Below are 19505 nucleotides of genomic sequence, written 5' to 3' on the forward strand. Positions count from 1 at the left end.
ATCTTATCATTGGTAGGTTATGGGTGTGTTCAACTATCATTTGGACCAAGGAGAGCCTATAATCATGTCTCAAATCAGAATTCACTTAGGATTTCGCCTCAACAAACATTCAGGGCAAGTTCTAGACCAATGGCTCGGGACTTCAACTTGCAATGCGATTACTCACCACACAAGCCATGGGATTACTAAAGACGCAGAGTCGGGGGCCCACAACGACCTTAGATAAGATTTGAGCACACAATGGTCCTGAAAAATCACTTGATAATTATCGGTCAACACAAGAGTCTCAAGGTCACTACTTTCACCATCCTAAACACAACAATTTGTTTTTGACCATAAGATCAAAGGCAAATGTGCTAGGCCCAAGTGAATCTTTGCTTGAGGCACCCTTAACTATTAACTACTAAAAACGAAAAGAAAAACGGACTCAAACCCTTAAGAAGGTTGTCACGCCATCCATTATTAGGAAGAGCTACCCGGTTCACACAACACTCCACCTTTGGAAAGAACCGTGGCACTAAGAAAACCAAAGGCTTATTGCAAACTTGAGAAACAAGAAGCTACGAATCACAAATAAGAAGCTAAGAACGAAAAATTTGCGGAAAGTAGCATGAATATACACAAGAGGGGATTTGAATATACAATAGATTGGATGAATATGTACAATATAACATAACTTTATATACAGACCCAAAGTAAAATAAAAGTGCGATAAATGTACGAAATGTTAAAATTATATACAACCCAAAGGTGAAAAATCAAGAAAGCATAAAAGAGTATCAAATATATATACAATCATCTGAATGAATAAAAAGTAGGTCCTAACCCCTCAAACGAAAGCCTGCATTGTCCCCAATGCCAACAAAACCAAATAAAGCATCAAAAAGAGATAGGAAAAAGGATATAGGGACTTCCTATGGCCTGTCTGTCTGCATAGGCTCCTGAGTGGTCCCAGGGTCCTCATTGTGCTCTGGAACCTCAGGTTGGTTCCTGGTGGCCTGCTGCTGTGCTGTTGGGACCTGAGTCTGGACCTGGACAGGCTCCTGTGGTGTATCTTGTGGCTGACTAGAGGAAGCCTCTGGTGGATCGGCCAGCTGAATGACTGCATCATCCGCTCTAGGAATCATCCTCTTCCTCTTGGGAGGCCTCTATGACTGCTCTGGCTGGGAATGAGCTGCGGGTATTGGGTCCTGGAGCAGTAAGTCTACAGGTAGCTGATCTTCCTTCAATCTATCAACATCAGCTCTCAACGCCTTTACAGACTCCTTGGATGTCCGTGTCTTTCTCAACTTCTTGTGCTCCCTAGCAAGCTCCTTAAGAGACTGGCTGTGTGAAGCAACTGCATCTGTGAGCATCTTCTGAGTGTTGAGGATTTTCTTCTAGTTGTCTAAAATCTCTTTTAAAGCATCCTCTATCGACTGGGAAACCTGTGGTGCTGGAGGTGCTGACTGAGCCTCTACCGTGGTAGTCAGGATGGACAACTTAGATAAGGCAGTGTGCATCCAGTTGTTGATACTCAGAAGTGCCTGGCTCAGTTGGCGGACAGTAATAGGATGGGCCCGGAAAGATGGAATCTCCGGGTCCGCCGAGGTGGATGGACCAGGAGGGGTAGCAGTGGAAGTAGATGCAGGCTTAGCTGGAGTCACTACCACAACTGGCTCTTCAGACTAGCAAGTGGGAGCAGTAACTGTACTCTTGAAGTTTTTTCTCTTGGGGTTGTCATCCCCCTGCATGTTGTACCAGGAGAAAGGGTCATTCACTCTGAATTTGATGTCGAAGGGCCTCTTCTCCACTTTCAAGTCCCGAAAGTACATAGTGAGGAAACTGGGGAACATGTAGTTTCTGTCATGCTCGACACCTACAATAGTAATAATCCGCGACATCACATTCCCTACATTGATTGTGTACCCCGCCATGATCGAAGCCACTAACACATCCCGGTAGAGAGGGAGGGAATTGTCATGTGTCGTGGGGTCCTACCTGCTATATACAAAGGTCTCCCACCCTCGTGCCTCAAAGTTCAAACTCCGTCTCAAGATCTTGACTCCAACAGTCAACCAGTTGGGGGCGGTACCTGGGATTGCCAGGTACTGTGCTAGCCAGGGACAAACCTCCTCACCCATTTCCATCTTTGCCATGTACATGGTCTAATTTTCCTCATTAACCCCAAGATAGTCATTGATTGTCTTCCCGTCGAACAACACCTTCAGATTTCGAACCTTGGTCACTTTGGAGCCCTTTTTGATGTGAGCTACGTTGCTGTAAAATTCCTTGACCAAGTGTTCATTGGCATTCACACACTCATCTAGAAAATGTTCCCAGCCCACTCTTGTCCTGAACTGCCTCCTCACGTTGGGGTTGTGAGGTAGCAAGTCTCTATCAATAAAACTTTGCTTCGGGATTAACTTCCTCACTGGCATTCCCGAAACTTATGGTACGCTACCTCACTAACAAACCGGTCCTGCCACACCTACAGATTCCTAGTTCGGGCAATACCCCCCCCCCACTTGTGGTTCACCTCCTTCTCCTACTTCTTCGTCTCCCCCTACTTCCTCCTCATCACCTATTGCACCCTCTCCAGATAATGAAGCTGTGGGAGAAATGGAGTATTCCCCACTACCATCACCTGAGCCCTCAGACGACCCAGAAGAGATGTTCACTGATGCTTGGGCAGTGGGGGATGCTGGAGGTATATCTCTTAGTCTATGCCTCTTCGTCCAGTCAGGGATGTATTTTGGCACAGAGTCCGAAGAGATCTCCCCGGAAGGCTCGTACTCACTCCACGACATGCCAATGGCTCTGTCAGCAGCTTTTATCGCTTTCCTCATGTTCTTGATGTTTTGCCTAGCTTGGGGTGTGAGTTTTATCATTTTCTGCTTCCCTCCCCGGGAAGATCCACCTCTGCCAGGTTGTTTAGTTCCTTTGCCTCGTTGTTTTACCATTGTCTGCAACCATAATTCAATCAGCTTGTTAGTATCAGTGTAATCAGTTAAGAACCAAAGTTGCAAAATAGAAAAGAAAAATTACAGACAGTTCTTAGAAATCACCCAGCGTTGACCGCACAAAATGGTGTGCGGCCGCACAAGGGTCAATGCGAACCGCACAAAATGGCCATGTGGTCCGCACATGGTAAAGGTTCAGACTACCCACCCTCTGTATCTAGGTAGTGCGGACTGCACAAAATATAGTGCGGCCGCACAAGGGCCAGTGCGGTCTACACAAAATGTAGTGCGGCCGCACTGCCCAAAGTTCAGCTTCCAAGTATTTCATTAAGGCGGTTCGCACAAAATGGTACCGCGGACCGCACAAAAATGACTGCGGTCCGCACTGAGTGCCCAGTTGTGGCACTAAGTTAGGGTTCATGGATTTTTTATTTTTATTTTAAGCTCAATTATGCACCTAATTAGTGTCCTTACATGTTTGCCCATTGTATTGAACTACCTAAGTCTACCTTAATAAAAAATTTAATTACCCTAAGCTAAATAATTGAAGAAACTACGGGAAGCATAGGAAGGAAAGCAAGAAAAACAAAAATTAAATGAAATTAACAAAGTTGAACAAGTAAAAAGGAGTGTAATGTTACCAGCTATTAGATGAAATGAAGAATGACGGTTCTAAGCAGTTAGTTACGAGTAGAGACGAGGATGAACAATGTTTTAGTGAGTCTAAGAGTAAAGAGATCGAAAAGTTTGAACAGGAGGGCCTCAGGACCTATTTATAGAAAAGGACCTGGGGTCCAGTCTCACCAACCAATGCATACCGCACAAAATGGACCGCGGTCCGCACTATACTACTTTTGCCAAGTTCGGCCAAGTAACCCACTGCGGTCCGCACAAAATGGACTGCGGTCACAGTGGTCCACTGTGGACCACACAAAATGTAGTGCGGCCGCAGTGGCAAACTTCAGAGAGGTCTATATTTTACCCTTCACTAGTGCGGCCCGCACTAAATGTAGTGCGGCCGCACTAACAACTTCAGAGACCTGACACTTTTTTCCACTATGTCCTGCGTTGCACCAACACAATCCTGTAACATCTCACAACCAGTTAGCCCAAAAATAAATCCTATCATACAATGAAAATAAAAGAAAAACAAGAAGAAAAACACATGGGTTGCCTCCCAAGAAGTGCTTGATTTAACGTCGCGGCACTACGCAAGTTACAATCACATCATTTGAAATGGAGAAGAGCCACCACGTGGCTGTCATCAATTTTTCCAAGATAATGCTTGACCCGGTGCCCATTAACTCTGAAAAATTCACCATTTTTGTTCTTTAAATCAAGAGCACCAAACGGGGTCACATACACCACTTCAAAAGGTCCACTCCATTTTGATTTGAGCTTTCCCGGAAACAGACGTAACCGGGAGTTGAACAAGAGAACCAAATCACCTACTTTGAACTCATTTCCACAAGCATATTTATCATGAAGGTACTTCATATTGTTCTTATACAAGGACGAACTGGAGTAGGCATGGAATTCTGAATTCATCAAGTTCATTGAGCTGCTCCACACGAAGATTGGCTGCAACATCCCACTCAAGATTTAGCTTCCTCAAGGCCCACATGGCCTTGTGCTCTAACTCAACCGGTAAATGGAAAGCTTTCCCAAACACCAACCGATACAGATACATACCAATCAGAGTCTTGTAAGCAGTCCTATAAGCCCACAGAGCGTCATCCAACTTCTTCGACCAATCAGTCCTATTTGCATTGACCGTCTTTGACAATATACTTTTGATTTCCCTGTTGGAGACTTCAACTTGGCCACTTGCTTGAGGATGATAGGGAGTAGAAACTTTGTGATTGACACCATACTTTGAAAGCAAAGTGTTGAAAGCTCTATTGCAAAAATGAGACCCCTCATCACTGATGATTACACGCGGAGTACCAAACCTTGTAGAAATGCTTTTCTTGAGGAATGCAACAACACTCCGGGCCTCATTGTTGGGCAAAGCCATGGCTTCAACCCACTTAGAAACATAGTCAACCGCCACAAGAATGTAAGTGTTCCCACAAGAGCTAATAAATGGGCCCATGAAATCAATGTCCCATACATCAAAAATATCAACCTCAAAGATTGTATTGAGAGGCATCTCATCTTTCTTCGAAATTCCACCCGCTCTTTGGCATTCCTCGTATCTCTTCACAAAATCACCTGCATATTTGAACAAGGTTGGCCAATAAAACCCACAACTAAGAACTTTAGAAGTCGTCCTCGCCCCGCCATGATGGCCACCATAGAGAGAGGAATGACAAGCCTCCAAGATACTCAATTGCTCCTCCTCCGGGACACACCTTTGGATCACACCATCCGTGCAAATCTTGAAAAAGTACGGCTCATCCCAATAGAAGTCCAAACTATACCACTTGAGCTTCTTCCTTTGGTTAGAAGAGAGCTCATACGAGATTATACCGGTCACAAGAAAATTAGCAACATCGACAAACCATGGCATATCATTCATCGACACCGAAAGGAGTTGTTCATCAGGAAATGAATCATTGATCTCTAGGCCATCATTAGGCCTCCCCTCCTCCTCCAAGCGAGACAAGTGGTCCGCCACTTGGTTCTCACTACCTTTCTGGTCCACAATCTCCAAATCAAACTCTTGAAGTAACAAGACCCATCGCATCAGTCTAGCTTTGGAGTCCTTCTTCGTCATCAAGTACCAGAGTGCAGCATGATCGGTATGAATAATAACCTTGGCACCCATAAGATACGGCCGGAATTTTTCCATAGCAAACACAATAGCCAAAAGTTCTTTCTCGGTCACCATGTAGTTCACTTGAGCATCATTCATTGTCTTGCTCGCATAGTACACCAGATGAAACATTTTGTTCACTCTTTGACCCAAAACCGCCCCAACTGCAACATCGCTTGCATCACATATGAGCTCAAAGGGCAAGCTCCAATTAGGCGCGATAATGATAGGGGTAGTGGTCAATTTATGCTTGAGAAGTTCAAAGGCTTGCAAACATTTCTCATCAAACACGAACTTAGCATCTTTTTCCAATAACTTGCACAAGGGGTTCACTATCTTCGAAAAGTCTTTGATAAATCTCTGGTAGAACCCCGCATGCCCAAGAAAACTTCGAACTCCCTTGACGGATGTAGGGGGAAGGAGCCTTGAAATCACATCGTTCTTTGCTTTATCTACCTCAATACTATGCTTCGAAATTTTATGCCCAAGAACAATTCCTTCTTCCACCATAAAGTGGCATTTCTCCCAATTGAGAACAAGATTGGTTTCTTCACAACAGGCCAACACCCTATCAAGATTCTTCAAGCATTCTTCAAATGAGTCCCCACACAACACTAAAATCATCCATAAACACCTCCAAATGTCTTCCACTATATCAGTGAAAATGGCCATCATACACTGCTAAAATGTAGTCGGTGCATTACACAACCCAAAAGGCATCCTAGAGAAAGCAAATGTGCCATACGGACAAGTGAATGTGGTCTTCTCTTGATCTTCCGGAGCAACCAAGATTTGGTTGTACCCAAAATACCCATCCAAGAAGCAATAGATGGCATGCCCAACAAGTCGATCTAACATATGATCCAGAAATGGCAAAGGAAAGTGATCCTTTTGGGTCACTTTATTCAACTTGCGATAGTCCATGCATACCCTCCAATCGGTAACTGTTCTTGTCGGAATCAACTCATTTTTAGAATTTGTCACCATGGTCATGCCACCCTTCTTCAGTACACATTGCACCGGTAAAGTCCAAGAGCTATCAGAGATGGGGTACACAACCCCGCATCCAACCACTTGATCACCTCTTTTTTCACAACTTCTTGCATTACTTCGTTCAATCTTCTTTGATGCAACAAGGAAGGCTTTGCATCATCCTCCAAGATAATTTTGTACATACACAATGCGGGGCTTATTCCCTAAATATCAGCTAGAGTTCATCCAATTGCCTTTTTCCACTTTTGAAGCACCGCTAATGTGACATCAACCTGTATGTTAGTAAGGCAAGGAGAAAGAATAACTGGCAAAGTAGAATTTGAGCCTAAGAACTCATACCTGAGGTGTGGAGGAAGTGGTTTCAACTCCAACATCGGAGGCTCCTCAATTGAAGGTTTAGTTGGTGGAGTCTTTCAATTCTCGAGATCCAAAGACAATTTCCTAGGCTCATAAGAATAAGAGCTCATTCCATGTAAAGCATTCACGCACTCCACTCAGCTTGCATCCTTATTAACATCAAGATTCAACAATACGGCCTCCAATGGGTCCTCCACATTGATCATTGCACTGGTGTCATCAATTATCACTGTTGTGATGAGTTCAACAAAAGAGCACACCTCGGTACTATTGGGCTACTTCATAGACTTGCACACATGACAGACCACCTTATCATCACCCACCCGGAAGGTGAGTTCCCCTGCTTCCACATCGACCAATGCCTTCCCCGTAGCTAGGAAAGGTTTTCCCAATATGATAGGAACTTCGTAGTCCACCTCGCAGTCTAAAATCACAAAATTAGCTAGCAAGATAAATTTGTCCACCCGGACAAGCACATCATCAATAATACCCAAGGGTCTCTTCATCGATCTATCCGCCATTTGTAACCTCATAGAAGTCGGACTAGGTTGCCCAATACCCAAAGTTTTGAAAACTGAGTAAGGCATTAAATTGATATTAGCTCCCAAATCACATAGAGCCTTGGCAAAATCCGTACTCCCAATGGTGCAAGGAATGGTGAAAGCACCAGGATCTTCAAGCTTAGAGGCCATTGAATGCACTATAGCACTAACTTGGTGAATCATCTTTATAGTTTCACAATCCATAGAACGCTTCTTTGTGACCAAGTCTTTCATGAATTTTGCATAGCCCGATATTTGTTCAAGTGCCTCCACCAAAGGCACATTAATAGATAAGCTCTTCATCATGTCAATTAACTTTTTAAATTGATTCTCATTCTTTTGCTTCGCGAGCCTTTGAGGATAAGGTGGAGGTGGCCTTGGCAAATGTGCCTTGGCTTTTGGCACAACCGTCTCTGACATGTCTATTATGTGTTCCCTAGATGGGTTCACATCATTTTGAGTTTCCACCTCGACATCTTGAATATCAATCCTCACATCATTGTTCACATTTTCATCAACCACATCTTCAACTACCAAAGGGATTTTCTCTTCTTGCAACTCAACATCATCATTCAAAACTTGCTTTTGCTTAGAGGCATTCACATCACCGCCTCTCCCACTTCTTGTTGTAACCGCCATAACATGATTGTTCCCACCCTTAGGGTTCACCACCGTATCACTTGGTAGAGCACCCTTGGAGCGAGTATTTAAAGACTGAGAGATTTGGCCTAATTGCACCTCCAAGTTTCTGATAGAGGTATTGTGGGAAGCTAACTGTGCATCAGAATCCGTATTCTTCTTCATCATTTGTTCGAACATCATTTCAATTCTACTCATATCATTGCCAGAAGAACTACGACCTTGAGATGGAAATAGGGGTGGATTGTTCGGTTGTTGGTACATTGGGGGCCTTTGAAAGCCTTGCCCCCGATTTCCTTGGTTTCCATTGTTCTATCCACCTTGACTGTTATTGCCACCCCAATTGTTGTTATACTATTCCAATTCCCTCTGTTGCCTTGATTGTTGTTCTGATTGCCCCAGTTGTTGTTCCCCTAATTACCATTGTTTTGTTATTGGTTGCCCCAATTTCCTTGAGGTCTCCACTGTTGTTGGTTGGAAGAGTTGCCCCGTTGGCCTTGACAGTTATTTACATATTGAACCTCTTCACTTTGGTCATCATAACCATCATTTTGAAATCCATCACAATCATCATCAAATTGCTCAGAATTCCCTTGGTCATGATCATGTAATTCCTTGTGCAAATAAATAACCGTGGGGTCACCCTGAGGCACATTGGCTCTATTTTTCCATGTAGAAGAAGTGTCAGCCATCTCGTCAAGTATATCACATGTCTCATCATATGAAAGCTTCATAAAGTTGCCCCCAGCAAGTTGGTTCACTATGCATTGATTTGTTGTATTGATGCCCTGGTAGAAGGTTTGTTGTATCATAGCCTCAGTCATATCATTGTTGGGGCATTATTTCACCATTGTTCTATAACACTCCCAAATCTCATGCAAAGGTTCCATGGTCTCTTGCTTGAAAGCCAATATCTCATCACGCAATGCCGCCATATGCCCCGGCAAGAAAAATTTAGCAATGAATTTATCTGCCAACTCATCCCAAGTTGTGATGGAATGGTTAGGAAGTCTCTCGAGCCAATCTAATGCCTTCCCCTGAAGTGAGAATGGGAAGAATCTCAACCTAAGATCATCCTCGGACACATTCACCTGCTTGCTCCCCAGCATGTATCCACGAACCCCTTGAGATGTTTGTAGGCATTTTGATTTGCAGTGCCTGTGAAATACTCACGATGCTAAAGTAAGGTCAACATCACATTGGTTATCTGAAAATTGCCCGCCCGAATTCGGGGTGGGACAATAGCACTTGCATAGCCTTGGTTCAGAAGTACCCCGGGAGCCACTCTTGGAGGTGGCGGAGGAGGGTCTGGAGCATTGTCGTTAGGATTAACATTGGTATTGCGGCCTCTACATTGTCCTTGAGGTACAAGAGGGACCTCATCATCTCTGACATCATCTACCTCCTCCCCGTAAATCACATTTCTAAGAGGTTCATTAGTGTTGTTCGCTACCATTTGGTACCTGAGTTGTGATCACAAACAAGTTAGTAACAAAGAAGGAAAGAAGAACAATACACAAGACTAACTAAATAGATAGCCAAAACCGTTAGCTCCCCGGCAATGACACCAAAAAGTTGATCGCGGCTTACTCCACACTACTATTGAGTAGCGAGAGAGGGTCGAAGTAGCTTTTACCCGATTTAGGGTCGGGATCGATTTTTACAGGGAGCTAGAATTTGGAATCGAGTATCTATCTAGTTTAGGATTGCATATGTGTTCCAAATTTACACTTTTAATCATTTTTGGGGTTTTCATTTTACTTCTACTATTATCAACTACAAATGGTAAATGCCACTAGATTAAGCTAAGAGTTAATACTACGGGTTGTTCAAATGATTTAAAAGGCACTTGGGTAGTGACTTCCGCCTAGGTGGTCAATTGAAGGGTACTTGAGTCTAAGACACAATTGACATGATTGGGGAGTATGATATAACCGTTGCACTATTTTACCCACTCTACACCTCTCGGTGGTTCGAGTGATTTTGCCCGAATTGACTTTCTCAAGACCAATTGGGTATGCAAATTTGCACAAACAACTAGAGTTCAAGTTGGGTATTACTCTCTTGAGGTTTAACCCTTTAATTGGGGCTATCAATCTCTTGAATATGCCTCAATTCCTTGTTGGACCAATTTCGGAAACTTAGGCTCTCTTTCTCAAGAAGAACCCAAGTCAACATAACACAAACTAGTGTTTGCAACCACTAATTTAGAAATTAACCATGAAATAGGCCCAAACATCAAACACTCATAGTCAATTTAGCCCTAAAATACAAGACCCATCAATTACCCACACTAGGGTTGAGCCACAACCCTAGCTTATGGGTCTAGCTATTCATAATTAAAGAAGGAAAGCAAGAAATAGATGAAGAACAACTCATATTAATTAATTGTTAAGCTAAATAACAAGATTCAATAATGAAAAGTAGATAAAATTGCCCAAAAGAAATAAGAATCTCGAACCCATGAGCGCAGCTACTTAATTACAATATCTGATACCCTAAAAAATGGGAAAAGAAGCTATTTATACTACGCTGAAAATTCTGCACAAAAATGTCCATGTGGGGTTAGTGCGGACCGCACAAAATGGTGTGCGGCCGCACTAGGGCTCTGAATTTGAAGATCTGACTCTCTGAACTCAGGCACTGCGAACCACAGAGAATGGACTGCGGCTGCGGAGGCTTCTAGTGCGGTTCGCACAAAATGGAATGCGGACCGCATTGACTTGAATCCTTGAAACTGGCACTTCTCTGATTTTGGGTTCTACGGACCGTACTAAATTGAGTATGGCCGCATTGGCTTCAGTGTGGACCGCACAAATCCTAGTGTGGCCATATTACCTTTGTGCCTTGAAAGTCATACTCTCTGAACCTCATAGTGCGGACCACACAGAATGTAGTGCGGCCGCACTGGCCTTGCTTTGCCTGAGCTTTGTCTTGTCTTGGTACTTGTGCAAGTTTCACTCCTTTTGAGCTGATCTTTGACATCTTGTCACTTTGTTGATTAAACCTGCAATCAAGCACAACTTATGAGCCTTTTGGGACTATTTTGTATGAATTTCTAATAAAGCATAAGCAAGAAGGAGTATAAAATGCGTTAAAATCCCTAGTTATCAATAATCCCCACCCACTAGTTTAATAACCCTAAATTTTCGACAAGACAAATTGACAAGGGACCACAAGTGAACAAAAATGAGTAAATGACGCTATTAAAAGCTTCAACCAACATAAATAAAGTAAAAAATGTATTAGAAGGACAAGGTTGTCGATACCCAAAAATTCCGAAAGCAAAAATTCATACAAACAGTAAAAAAAACTCACATTTGACTTTGGATATGAATCTTCAAGAGAGTCCTTGAAATTCCTATACATTTACTCCGAAAATCGACTTCACACACAAGAATCGAGTCTAAGCCATGAAAGAAGAGTGAAATGTTTTGCTGAAGAATTATCACTTGTTTTTAAGTTTTAGTTAAATGCATTATATGTAGCGGGTTGGTTCGGATATCTTTCTAAAGATGTATTTTAATTTTTCTTACTATTTAATACATGTAGCACACTTATAACGTGCCACATGGAAATTTAAAGTATAAATTTGACCATGACTGGTCTGTTAAATCTCATGGGCAGACTTGAGCAAAAAAAAATCGTTGAGGGTATTTCTGGTCCCAAAGGTTCATATAGGGTATTTTTGAGCCATTTTCAATATGTTAAGGACATTTTTGGCTAGATAGTTTTTTTGAATGAACTGGATATTGAACCGATCCAAGCCGGTCCGGGTAACCGATTATAACTTGATGTGACTTAACCAATTCCAACCATGTAACGACCCGACTGGTCGTTTTGCCTTTTAGAACCACGTTCCCGTGAATAAAACTTCCCGCGCTTGCTTAACTAATTTACGACTTGCGAGGATGGTTGGTTCGAGATTTGGAAGAGTTTGGAGTGAAACACGCCCATTTGATTCCTTAGGATTTTCTTAAAGGACTAAGTTTGACTTTGGTCAAAATTTTGAGAAAACGGACTCGAATTCGTGATTTGACGGTCCTAGAAGGTCCGTAGGAAAATATGGGACCTGGGCGTATGACCGAAATCGAATTCCGAGGTCCCTAGCCTGAGTAATGAATTTTTATTAGAAATTGTTAATCTGAAGTTTTAAGGATTTAAAGAAACTAAGAAATGATTGATCTCATGGGTATCGGGCTTGCATGTTGATTCCGGAGCCTGGTAGAGGTCCGATATAACATTTAAGACTTGCCCGCAAAAATTTGATGTCAATCCATGTAGTTTAAGGGCATTTCGTCTCGTTAGAGGAAAATTAAAGAACTTGAACTTCATAAGTTTGATTCATTTGGTTTTAGGGGATGATGCTTGGATTTAGCATTGTTTCGGGCGTTCTGAAGGTTTGAGTAGGTCTGTCTCATGATTTTAGACTTGTCGGTATGTTCAGGCGGGGCCCGAGAGCCCCGAGCGTCAATCCGACGAGGCTCGAGTGAAGTTGGAATTTTGAGAAGTGTTGAAACATCTGCTTCTGGCATAACCGCACTTGCGGTTGGTTGACCGCAGGTGCGAGACTGCAGAAGCTGTCCTCCTATTGCAGAAGCAGCTAAGGCAGGCCAGGCCAGGAACCGCAGAAGCGACTCCCAAACCGCAGAAGAGGCTCCGTAGAAGCTGCTTAAAGACCGCATAAGCGGTCCCAGCCCGCTTGGCCCATTTTCGCAGATGCGGTCTCTTCATCGTAGAAGCGGGACCGCAGATGCGGTCCTTGACCGCAGATGCGGTCCCTTGACCGCAGATTCGGAAATCGTTGAAGCAATGAGCTTCATTTAATACGGGTTCTAAGTCATTTTTACCACTTTTAACTCCTCCATTGGCAATTCTGGGAGCTTTTCAGAGAAGACTTCCACCTAGCATCTTGAGGTAAGTTTATCCCACTTATTCTTAGTTTAATACTTGTGTCTTAGGTGGATTAAACACTAGAATTTAGGTAAAATCAAGGGGGTTAGAGCAAAACCTAGGGTTTTAACAAAAGTTAGATTTAACTACGAAATTTGTTATGAAATGAATTAGAAATCATATATTATTGATCCTTAGGTTATAAAGAACAACTTCCTTCGAAAAATTTCGGAATCCGGGCACGTGGGCCTGGGGTCGAATTTTAGGAAACTTGGGTTGAGGATTGGGGAATTGCTTAAATAGCTAGAATACGATCTTGTGAACTTATATTAACTAGTTCCTACCTCATCTAACTAGTTTTGGATCGTTCGGCTCCAAATTGAGAGTTTGGGCTCTTTCTTGGCATTTGGAAGTATACTTGGAGCGAGGTGAGTCTCCTTTCTAGCCTTGTAAGAGGGAATTGTCCCCATAGGTATAATAATCGAATTAATTGCTACTATATACAGGGGCTACGTACACACTAGGTGACGAGATTCCGTGCGTAACTACTATTATGCTAAGTCCGGGTAGTCTAAGACCCAGAAGTATGCTCTATGTGATATTCTTGTAACTTCATGTTAAATTCGGATTCGTATAAATCATGTTGATTAAGGTAAATGAGACTAGTAAGAGGAACCTTATTTTCCTTGGTCTTTTAAAAGAGAATTTGAATATTCTTGTGAATAATTACCTCTCAAATATACATTATTGTCTACTTGTTATTGACTTTATTTATATTTGATTGCGTCACACGTGTGATTCGCGAGCGGGGTAATAGATGCATCTATGGTTCGTGTCGTTCGACCCTCGGCAGCGCACAATTTACTTTTATGTTGGATCGGGCCGTACGTCCCTCGGTGTTACTTGCGCATTCTTTACTTAGTACTTTTCTGTGGACTGAACTTCGTATATGCCTTGAAACATAAATGGATACCCATGATATTATCTGGAAAAAGAACTGTTATTCCTTTCCATAAAATGTTAAATAATTGTGCTATCCATGCTTAGTATAAATTCTTTCTCATATAATTTGACCTTAGTAAGTATCAAGTCGACCTCTCGTCTCTACTTCTTCGAGATTAGACGGGATACTTACTGGGTACACATTGTTTATGTACTCATACTACACTTATGTACTTAATTGTAAAGGATCTGAGGCAGGTGTCTCTGGCTATCAGTCTGGTGCGCATTCCTAAGCAGATTTTAAGACTCCTACGGTGAGCTGCTTCCCTTCCCATGCCATTCAGCAGCCTGAAGGAGTCTCTCTTATGTATTTTTGTTGTCTATTCTATTTCGGACAGTAGGATAGTGTGATTCTTTTGTATATTCTACTAGTTGCCCACAACTTGTGATACCAGGTCTTAGCACACACATTAGTAGACTATTATTTTGAGGATTGTACAATTATTTTTGATACATTATTGGTTATTGCCTGTCCTAATCTTAACTTAAGGAATTATTGAAAATATTTGGTAAAAGTAAAATAAGAACTTATTTGGTAGTTTCCACGTTGGCTTGCCCGGCAATGGTATTGGGCGCAATCATGACCTATTATGGAAATGGGTCGTGACAACATAGTATCAGAGCACTAGGTTCAAGTAGGTCTCACAAGTCATGGGCAAACCTAATAGTGTCTTGCGGATCGGTATGGAGACGTCTGTATTTATCTTCGAGAGACTATAGGGTGTTAGGAAAAACTATTCTTTATTCATTTCCTATCGTTCAGTGGTTGGTATACTAAAAGTTTCCTCTTTTATTCTCTCACAGATGGTGAGGACACGCATGACTAATGTTCCAGACCCAGGCAGAGCTGCTCCCCCTGTTGCTAGAGGCCGAGGCAGAGGACAGGGGAGGGCACCGGCCCGAGGTAGGGGATGAGGGTGTCCCACATTTATCCAAGTATTACCACCAACAGATCCGGGGGAGATCCTATCAACGAGGAGTAGGGCGAGGTGCCCACAGCTGAGCCTACCCCGGTGGACTTTATGATAGCACCGGGATTCCAGGAGGTCATGGGCCGTATGCTGTGGTTCATGGATTCTATGACTCAGGCTGGTTTATTTCCAGTAGATCCAGCTACATCACAGGTAGGAGGGGGAGCATAGACCCCTACTGATCAGGCTCTTGGACATGCAGCTACAGTGTATCAGACTTCAAGTGCACTGCCCACAGATGGGGCCCAACTAGTTGCAGCAGCAACTCCCAGCCCAGACCAGTTGTGGATGGTGACCCACAAAAGTTATTGGATAGATGGACTAGACTTCACCCTCCTATCTTCAGGGGTGAGCGCCATAAGGATGCCCAGGATTTCATTGATAAGTGCAGGGATATACTGCACAATATGAGGATACTGGAGTCGAATGGAGTTGACTTCACTACTTTTCAACTGGAGGGCAGGGCCCGTAGATGGTGGCAGTCCTATGTTCTTGGCAGGCCAGCAGGTTCTCCTTCCCTCACCTAGGGTCAGTTCACCCAGTTATTCTTGGATAGGTATATTCCACCCTCTGAGAGGGAAGAGCTACGGTATCAGTTTGAGCATCTTGAGTAGGGTCAGATGTCCGTGACCGATTATGAGTTAAGGTTCTTTGAGTTGTCTCACCATGCACTCATGATACTTCCCACAGATGCAAAGAGAGTGCGGAGATTTATTGTGGGGTTACACCCCAATATTCGAGCTAGCATGGCCTGAGAGGTGGAGATGGGTACTGAGTACCAGCTAGTAGTAGAGATTGCTCACAGGATTGAGGGTTATCACTAGAGGGGTAGAGAGCAGATTTAGCAGGACAAGAGGGCCCGATTTACGGGAGAGTTCAGAGGTTCCCCAGCTAGGGGTAGAGGTCACTTCGGGAGGGGTCAGCCTAGCAGGGCCCCATACTCAGTACCACCACCCCCTCCTCGAGGTGCTCCAGTGAGACCTTATTTCAGTGCGATGCTGGAGAGTTCTTACCGCCCACCAGCTATTCAAGATTCCTCCGACGGGTATTCTGGTTATCAGGATTCTTCCAGTGCTCACCTCAGTGTCGTGCTAGAGAGTTCATATTGCCCACCGACCATCCAGGGTTCTTCAAGTGGGTATTCGGGTCAGGAGGCTCAGACTTTAGGGTAGCAGGCTATGGTACCGAGGGTGTGCTACGAGTGTAGAGATCTGGGTCACATGAAGAGGACCTGCCCCAGACTTCGGGGCAAGGCAGTGCAGCAGGGTCAACAGCCTATGATTTCAGCACCGGCTGCCCCGCTAACTAGAGGTGGAGGGCAGATGGGTAGGGGTCTTCCTAGAGGTGGAGGCCAAGCAGGGAGAGGTTATCCAGCTACTGCTTAGTTAGGTGGAGGCCATCCAGTCGGCGCTCCAGGCAGATTCTATGCCCTTCCGACCAAGCCAAATGCATTCACCTCAGATGCCGTCATCACAGGTATTATTTTCGTCGGCGGTAGAGATGCTTCGATATTATTTGATCCAGGGTCTACTTATTCATATGTATCATCTCTGTTTGCTCGTTTCATGGTTATTTCCCCTGAGCCTTTGGGCACTCCTGTCCATGTGTCTACTCCTGTGGGTGATTCTGTGGTTGTGGATCGAATCTACCGATTCTGTGTGGTCACATTTTGTGGTTTTGAGACTGGAGCGGATCTCCTGTTGCTTGATATGATCGACTTTGAGGTTATCCTTGGCATATATTGGTTATCTCCATATCACGCCGTTCTATATTTCCATGCCAAAATTGTTTCATTAGCGATGCCAGGGTTACCGAGGTTGGAGTGGAAGGGTTCCATAGTTGATATATCTAGTCGGGTTATCTTTTTCTTGAAGGCTCGGCAAATGGTCGAGAAGGGGTGTTTGGCGTATTTGTCTTATGTTTGGGACACCACCGCAGAGTTTTCGATGATTGATTCGGTTCCAGTGGTTCGAGAGTTTGCCAATTTGTTTCCTTTTGATCTTCCTGGCATACCACCGGATCGTGATATTGATTTCTGTATTGATTTGGCTCCAGGCACCTAGCCTATATCTATTCCACCATACCGTATAGCTCCTAAAGAGTTGAAAGAGTTGAAGGAATAGCTTGAGAAGTTGTTGGCGAAGGGGTTTGATAGGCCCAGTGTATCACCTTGGGGTTCACCAGTGTTATTTGTGAAGAAGAAGGATGGGACAATGCGGATGTGCATTGATTACCGCTAGTTGAACAAAGTCACCATCAAGAACAAGTATTTGTTGCCTCGTATCGATGATTTGTTCGACCAGTTGCAGGGTGTTAGGGAGTTATCTAAGATAGACTTGAGGTCAGGGTACCATCAGTTGAAGATTCGGGACTCGATGTTCCGAAGATTGCATTTCGGACTAGATATGGACATTATGAGTTTTTAGTGATGTCCTTTGGCTTGACTAATGCCCCAGCAGCATTTATGGACTTGATGAACAGGGTATTCAGGCCTTATATTGATTCATTTGTCATCGTCTTCATTGACGACATCTTGATATACTCCCGTAGCCTGGGGGAGCACGAGCAGCATTTGAGGGTAGTGCTTCAGACCTTGCGAGAGCATAAACTTTATGATAAGTTCTCCATGTGTGAGTTTTGGCTGGAGTCAGTGGCATTCTTGGGGCATGTTGTGTCAGGAGAGGGTATTAAGGTGGATCCCAAGAAGATTGAGGCAGTTCAGAGTGGGCCACGCCCCACCTTAGTGACCGAGATTAGGAGTTTCCTAGGGTTAGCAGGTTATTACAGACGATTTGTGCAGGGCTTTTCATCTATTGCATCTCCACTGACTAGATTGACCCAGAAGGGCGCTCTTTTCCATTGGTCCGATGATTGTGAGGAGATCTTTCAGAAGCTCAAGATAGCTTTGACCACAACACCAGTTCTTGTGTTGTCTTCCGGTTTAGGGATGTATACGATATATTGCGATGCTTCGCGCGTTGGATTGGGGTGTGTATTGATGTAGGAGGGGTGAGTTATTGCCTAAGCTTTGTGCCAACTGAATATTCATAAGAAAATTTTTCCTATGCACGATCTAGAGTTGGCCGCGATTGTTCATGCTCTTAAGATATGGAGGCATTATCTATATGGGATGTCATGTGAGGTTTATACTGACCATCGCAGCTTGCAACATTTGTTCAAATAGAGGGATATTAATTTGAGTCAGCGCAGGTGGTTGAGTAACTAAAGGATTATGACATCACTATTCTTTATCATCCGGGCAAGGCAAATGTGGTTGCGGATGCCTTAAGCAGAAAGGCAGAGAGTATGGGTAGCTTGGCATTCATTCTAGTAGAGGAGAGGCCACTGGCTTTGGACATTCAGTCCTTGGCTAACAGACTTATGAGGTTGGACATTTCAGAGCCTAGTCGAGTTCTTGTATGTGTGGTCTCTCAGTCTTCGTTATTGGGGCAAATAAAGGCCCGACAGTTCGATAATCCAATCTGGCGGTTCTCAGAGAGACAGTGCTTCAGGGAGGTGCCAAGGAGGCTTCTATTGGCGAGGATGGTGTTTTGCGACTCCAGGGTCGCCTATGTGTTCCTAATGTTGATGGTCTGAGAGAGAGGATTCTAGAGGAGGCACACAGTTCGTGGTATTCCATTCATCCGGGTGCTACAAAGATGTATCGTGACTTGAGGCAGCATTACTAGTGGCAGAGGATGAAGAAAGACATACTAGAGTATGTGGCTAGGTGTTTGAATTGCCAGCCGGTTAAGTATGAACACCAGAGGCCGGGTAGCCTACTTAAGCAAATACCTATACCAGAGTGGAAGTGGGAGCGCATTACCATGGATTTCGTATTTGGACTGCCGCGGACTTTGCAGAAGTTTGATTCAGTATGGGTTATTGTTGATAGGTTGACCAAGTCGGCCCACTTTATTCTAGTGGAGACTACTTATACAGTAGAGAGGTATGCTCAGATTTACATTCGGCAGATATTCCAGTTGCACGGTGTGCCTGTTTCCATCATATCAGATAGATGCCCTCAGTTCACTTCCCATTTCTGGAGAGATGTTCAGAGTGAGTTGAGGACCCGTGTAGAGCTCAACATAGCATTCCATCCTCAGACCGACGGACAGTCAGAGCGGACGGTTCAAATTTTGGAGGACATGCTCAGAGCATGTGTGATCGACTTTAGAGGGCAGTGGGATCAGTTCTTGTCCTTGGCGGAGTTTGCGTACAATAACAGCTATCAGTCTAGCATAGAGATGGCTCTATACGAGGCTTTATATGGTCGACGTTGTTGTTCTCCTATCGGGTGGTTTGATCCTGGTGAGGCTAAGTTATACAGTACATATTTGGTAAAGGATGCCTTGGACAAGGTAAAGTTGATCCAGGAGAGGCTTCACACGGCTCAGTCCAGACAGAA

Source organism: Nicotiana sylvestris, chromosome 9 (genome assembly GCF_000393655.2).
Source record: "Nicotiana sylvestris chromosome 9, ASM39365v2, whole genome shotgun sequence".
Classification (NCBI taxonomy): Eukaryota; Viridiplantae; Streptophyta; class Magnoliopsida; order Solanales; family Solanaceae; genus Nicotiana; species Nicotiana sylvestris.